Genomic DNA, 6,983 nt, shown 5'->3' on the forward strand with positions numbered 1-6,983 from the left:
GAGACCTTCCCTCTTCCCAACAACTCAAGACACTATTTTTTACACTTTTATAAAGCTGACAGCTTTTGCGGGTGTGTTGCAAAACCTGCTTCCCAACCTGAGGATCTTTCTTTAGGAGGGATGCTACAGTACTGTGACTTAGAAATTGTGAATCAGGAAGTCCCTGGTTTGAATCTTAGCTCTGCCATAAACTCACGACGTGGCCACTTTCTCAAGCCTCAGACCCCACATCTCCAATATGGGGGATAATAATACTTGCTGTACCTTACATGGCTTTTGTTAGGAACTGTAATGAGAGAACGATAGCTCGTCAGAAATTTGAAAGTGCCATACAAATTTAAGTATCATGGTCATCCTCAACATCGCAGCCAAGGGTTGAGTCACATCACTAACTTGAACCAAGCCCTGCCTGGCCTCTATGCCAACTTTGCTCCCCTGCCAAATAGGTGCCGGATGGACTCAATGTTTGTTGGGCATGTAACTTGGAAGGAAAACATGAACACTTGTTTGCTATTTTTAGAGCAATTTGCCTTTTACTATATTGGGGAATGGAGCAGAAAGCAACCAAGCTAAGCCTGCTAAACAAAGGTTTCACCGTGCACAAGCTTCTGCTTGTTGAACTCTTAGCTGTTTTGTACTCCCTTTAATATACCTTGGAAATTCTCAGAAAATGAAGTCTTGGTGATAAGCCAATCTATTGAAATGCAATGGATCAATTCACTACAAGGAAGAGATCAGTTATGCATTGTAACTTTGCGTGGCCTAGATCTGAAGCTACAAATGAATGGATTTATTGCTTTCAATAAGAGGGGCTTCACCCACAGATTCTCTCTGGATGGGGTTTGGCTGAGACCTTCCACAGAAGGATGAACAGAGGAAAACAACTCAAAGCTTTTGAGAAAGAACCATATTCATCATTCTCGCTTCTATCTAGTCTTCACTCCATACTTGGAGTTGATGCTTTTCTACTGTGTGTGTGGAAGGGAACTTTTAGGTAAGAGTGTCTTCCAGTCTGCATCACTGTATCCTCAAAGCCTCCTTCACCTTTTAGTGGAAACAATGGATTTGACCTCCTTCACTTATTTAGGGAAACCATTTTCATAACCATCATTCCAGCTGGTAAACCAGCTGATCCTGATCAGTGTAGCATCAGTGACCATGGACCACTCAATAGCCTACTGTGAGAGATTTACAAATCACCTTTTTTTGGAGGGGGGGGATTACTCAGTTCTGTGCTGTACTTGATTCCAAAATGGGTTTAGGAGTGTTGGATGTCCCTGGAGCACAGTCGAATTACAGGTCATGGGATTGGTCTCAGTTGTTGCAGCCCAAGAATGTGGACAGGACAGGATTGTGTAGCAGTGAGGCTGACTCCATGTCCTCTTGGTCCCTATCCATCATGGCTGGTAAAATCTGGGCAAAGGGGAATGAATGGCTGGAGGGGGCCAGGCTGTGCTCAATGCCTCGCTACAGGAGCGACTGATGCCCACTGCCTTGAAAAAGGTGGGGATGCAACCCCTCTTGAAGAGGTCCTTGGATCCAGAGGTTTATGAAATCTACTGTCCAGTCTCTAATATTCCCATCCTGGGCAAGGTGTTTCAGAGAGGGCTGGCAAAGCAGCTGCAGGTATGCCTAGAAGGAGCAGATTATCTAAATCCATTCTGGTCTGGTTTCAGACTTGGTTTTGGCACTGAAGCATCCTTGGTTGTCCTGACTGTTGACCTCTTGTCAGGTGAGAGACAGGGGAGTGTGACCCTGTTAGTTCTCCTTAACAGTGGAACAACTCAAAAGTAAGTTGAATAGAACATAATGTGTCCCTCTTGTAGTGCAACCCTCTACTCTGAACAAGTTCCAACAAACAACAGTCACCTCTGATGTCAAGGCACAGTCAGGAGATTGGAAAGGAGTTCTCAACAGCCCTGATTCTACAGACACATCAGAGACGACAAGCAAGCAAGCAGGCAAACAAACAAACACTTTGCATCACCCTGCATTGGGTTGTTAAGGGGACTGGGAAATCAACAGCTGTTGCTATGGCGATGACAGTTCATCACCATTCAGTGCACAGACCTGAGAAGCACACAAGAAGGAAGTGATAGAAAAAGGCAGGCAAATGGCAACAGGTTCCTCTGGGTCACAGAAGCTCGTTTAGGCCAAAGGAGCAAAGGGAACCTTAGCCCCCTCATGGCTGTTTTGGATGACAGAAGATGGGAAGGTACTCAGTCTGCTGCTCATTTGTGTTTCTGCTGGCAAATGCTTTGAATACAAGCCGGTGAGGCGGTTGTTGTTTGAGGCCTTTTTTCTTCTTTCTGGGCTTCAGCTTCAACCTGATCTTATTTACCTACTTGGGCACCACACATAAGGATACGAGGAAAGCTCTGCTGGACCAGGCCAAAGGTCCACCTAGTCCAGCCGAGTCATCCTCACAGTGGCCAAGAAACCTGTGAGCACCATTAGTGAGAAGAGCAACAAACAGTAAAATAGATCACGAAGTATTACAACACAATTGTATGGAATGGTTTGCCATGCCGATTGGGTGATTAGCTCCATGCCACCACAGAACTTTCTTTTAGAGCCATCTGGTAAAGCATCAAGAGTCTCAAATCAGGGACTCTGGAAGGGAGAACCAAGTTGGCTTATTTTCTGTGCGCAGTGAATGCTTGTCAAAGGAGGAGTGGGTGCTCATCAGCACCACTGCTGCCAATGAACAGAGCCGACGACTTAGCTTACCAGGCCCAGGAAATAGACACCTGGGTGTAAAAGGGTGCCCACATTCTTCTGCCTGAGCTACCCTTGAACACCACCAGCCCTGGCCCACTTGTGAAGCTATAGAAAAATGACTGATCCATGTGGTGAGCCATGTTTCACAGCACAATAAGGACCACTGCTGCGTGGAGCAATGGGAAGCAGTTGCCTATGTCCACTGTTCCTGATACCAAGCAATAGGGCAGATGTCCCCAAGTCTTCTGGGTCTTCAAAACAGAGACACCCTTCCCTCACATCTTTCTTTCTTTCTTTCTTTCTTTCTTTCTTTCTTTCTTTCTTTCTTTCTTTGTCTGTCTTTCTGTCTCTCTCCCTTTGTAGCAAGCGGCTCTTTTTCAGTTTTACATTTTGTAAGAGTGATGCTGTTGGAATATTTATTTAACATGACATTATCTGCAAGAAGAAACTTCACTGATTTTTATTTATTTTTGCTCATAAACCCATTTGTCTACCTAGCAGGTATTGTCTCAGAGGAGCCAGAGTGGCGGTGGGCTGGGGGCGGGGGAGGAAGTGAAAACATGCTAGCCCTTGCCAGTGGATGCATGTTTAGTGTTGCACCTGTGCTTTGTGGTTTAAAAATATCCCTTAAATCTCCATTAATAACTGCTATCAAAGTCCCATCTAAACCCTGGTACAATTTTGCCTCTCTTTCCCACCACCAGAGAAGGATAGAACACTGTCATTATGTGTCCTTTAGATCTCTGTGCGGCTCTTTGTAATTTGATGGCATTTGACTCAGTCGATTGAAAGAGCAAAGCCCAGCCTGCATCACAAAGTCTGGCCTCCTCTTTTTTTTTCCAGAACAGGAAGGGGAAATTGCTGGCATTACATAAAAGCTTCGCAAGCACATATTCTATCTATATTTATTTCTCTTTTGCAGTCTGTTCCCCACCACCACCACCACCACGAAAAAAAGGCTGGGCTTACAAAACAGTTGCTGCTTTAGTTTCTCTACCACCTGCTTTGTATATCTGGGAGAAAGATTGCAACCACAGTCATACCTCGGGTTAAAGTTGCTTCAGGTTGAATGTTTTCAGGTTGCGTCCCATGGTGACCCGGAAGTAATGGAACGGATTACTTCCGGGTTTCACTGCTCACGCAGATGCTCAGAATGACATCACATGCATGTGCAGACACGGCGAATCACGTCCTGTGCATGCGCAGACGCACAGACATGGGTTGCCTTCTGCTCATGATGCAAACGGGGCTCCGGAACGGATCCCATTCGCATCCAGAGGTACCACTGCATTTGTTTCATGGAGAATATGCCTATCAATGGATACAGGGGCGGACTTTGGTCTTTCAAATTTCAGCAGCGACCTGTGAGAGGTCAAAATTCAGCAACCCCTTGCCTTCTGTTCTGCTCAATTCACTATGCAATAGTTGTGATGCCCTGCAGCGCCCCCTAGGCTCAGTGCCCAGTGTGGCAAAACTGGTTGTACTGGCCTAAATCTGCCTCTGATGGCTCCTAGCCATGATGGCTATACTCTACCTCCACTGGAGGCAGGATGCCTCTGAATGCCAGTTGGAGGCAGGATGCCTCTGAATGCCAGTTGCTGGGAATCACAAGTGAGGATAGTGTTGGTCCTGCTTTTGAACTTTCCATGGGCATCTGGTTGGCTAGTTTCAGAACAGGATGCTGGACTAGTTGGACCATAACCCAAAGACAGCAGGATAGAGAGTGGGATGGGTCTGAACACTGCCCAAATACCAAAGTTTTTAATCTTAAGCAGCAGCAGAAAATTCCAGTTACATCAGCCCCGAAACTAAACACAACAACCATGGACCACCCAAACTGGTACCACCCAGCAGGGAAGCAAAAAGAAATGTTTCTCTACTTTGGGGGAAAAGAGAAAATGTTGTCAAGATGGTCATAGCCCTCTGACCTCCCAAGGTTGCATTCCGGCACATATTTACCAGGATTGAAGTCCCAGTATGCTCAATGGGTCCCAAGAGGAGATTTGTGACTGTGTCTTTGCCAAAGAAGCACATCTGGGATGGGGCTGCAAGTGCTTCAAAGGGCAACAAAGCCAGCGACTTGTGGGAGGAGGAGCTCCATTAGAGCTCAGAAGGCTTGGAAAAATATCCATACAGATGGCAGTGAGGGGGGGGGGGAGAACTCTCCCCTGGCAGATAGTTGCAAAATGTGTTATATTTATTGCTTCCAAGGAGTACAATTGACCACAACAGTACAGTCACTCTGTGAATGTGTGGACACTGTCTGATTCACTGGAAAATTATGTTAATCATTTTCATTAATGTTTGTTTTTTCAAAACAAAGCAGAAAAAGAACAAAACAGAGTTAGTTGCAGTGTGTGCAGCAAACACCTTCTACCACCTGTTGAACAAATCTTTGCCTTGTTTGTCTACGATGCACAGTGTTCAGTCTGCCAAGACAGTTATTGATTCTGCCGCAAAGCCATCCTTGATTTCTAGACTGTTCTTCCAGCAATATGTGAGGGACACGTGACCTCTGACTCGACAGTTTCCTTTATTCCTAACATGGTTCCCAACTTGTTGCTCTTCTCCATTTACAACTTCCTGGAATAACCTTCATGAAGAGGCAGCCACTATTTATGGAAACAAATATGTCCATTAAATTTGTGACCCTTTGTTCAAAACATGTCAGCAGTATGTGGGTTTGGCACTTGTTTTCCAAATCCACAGTTCAAGTGGAAGCATCTTGAAGAAGCAGATATTTCCTTTCCAGAACACACTTCTTCATTTTAACAGGCTCCAAGTCCAAATCCCACCACTGCGCTTCTCTAGTGGTGGTGGTACCACAAGTACTGCCACCTGCAGGGTAGACAATGTTGGGAGCCAGAACAGACCCAAGATGACAGTAGAAGAAGAAGAAGAGTTTGGATTTGATATCCCGCCTTTCACTCCCTTTAAGGAGTCTCAAAGCGGCTAACATTCTCCTTTCCCTTCCTCCCCCACAACAAACACTCTGTGAGGTGAGTGGGGCTGAGAGACTTCAGAGAAGTGTGACTGGCCCAAGGTCACCCAGCAGCTGCATGTGGAGGAGCAGAGACTCGAACCTGGTTTCCCGGATTACGAGACTACCGCTCTTAACCACTACACCACACTGGCTCTGTAGGCACAGAGATCAAGTGGATGCCTGCCTGCCTCCTTACACAGCCACGTGGTTGCGTCCTTGGGCTTTCTGAGAGTTCATGGGCCAACACGGCTGCTAGAAAACGGCTCTTTCATCTTCCTTTCAGAGTGGCCATCCTAGCAAGCATAGGCAACCAAACGAGGTTGACATTTAACGGAATGGCAAAGATTGCATTTCTGAGATTATATTTAATATGAGCAGCCCAATTAGTCAAGCAAAATCAATACATTTCTACTGAATAATAAGCCTGGCACACTCTAATGCAGGCTCCTTAGGAGGAGGGGGGAAATAGCCTTATTTTTCTACATTCATTTTCTGTTGTGACATCTCTGGCTGCCTCAAATGATGCATAATGTTATTTTCATCTCTTTCAATTGAATTTTAGTACGTTCCCTTCTTTGATCTATCAATTTCAATATTCATTCATCAAAGCATTATCAAAAGGGGACAGGAACAGATGTAGGTGGAGAAGTTGTCTGTGCCTTGCCCAGCATCACCCAAGGTTTGTACAATATTCACTGCGCAGAATATGTTCATTTGACCTTTGCTGAAAAATGAGGGTTCCGTGGTGACCTTTGTATGGAAAGTTTCCTCTGAAGGAGACAGTGCAGGAGTCTTTGTGCTTTTGCTGATTGACTGAGAAGAAGTCACAAAGATGTAGAGGCAAACGCTCGTAGGATGTTCACACTGGTGACTTAAAATGTGGTGAGATCAGCCTCCTGCCCTGCTGTGTCCCAGGCCACATTTGCATGGTGTTGTGCGCATCAGATATGGGGCAGGGATGCCTTCACCCAGTGCACATTACCCTTTTGGGTTCCTCATGACTGTAACACACACACACAAACCCCTGAATTTCTATTCACGAAGCTGTCATTGGCTAATGCAAATGTCTCAAATGCATACAGTGGGGTTTCAAAGGGCACACACCAGTAACTTTTATTTTGCTTTCTCATAGATAAAATAGTTTTATTAAAACTAGTATTATTTTCATGTGAGGAGTAGTAAGTATCACCTTGGGAAACAATGCAGTAGGGCAGTAGGTGAAACACATAAGGGAAATTATGTTTTATTTACGTTACCAAAGTGTTTGGTACACAAGAAT

The 6,983-nt window shown here is 45.3% G+C and overlaps 1 long non-coding RNA gene across 1 annotated transcript; it reads left to right on the top strand.

The window, feature by feature from the left end:
• The first annotated feature begins 579 nt into the window (after positions 1 to 579).
• Positions 580 to 5,384, top strand: LOC310674431. The gene is made up of 2 exons (XR_014509592.1): positions 580 to 2,215; positions 5,048 to 5,384. It is a non-coding gene; the product is annotated as an uncharacterized lncRNA (long non-coding RNA).
• Positions 5,385 to 6,983: the final 1,599 nt, after the last annotated feature.

Source organism: Podarcis tiliguerta, assembly GCF_965153285.1.
Source record: "Podarcis tiliguerta genome assembly, chromosome: 3".
Lineage (NCBI taxonomy): Eukaryota > Metazoa > Chordata > Lepidosauria > Squamata > Lacertidae > Podarcis > Podarcis tiliguerta.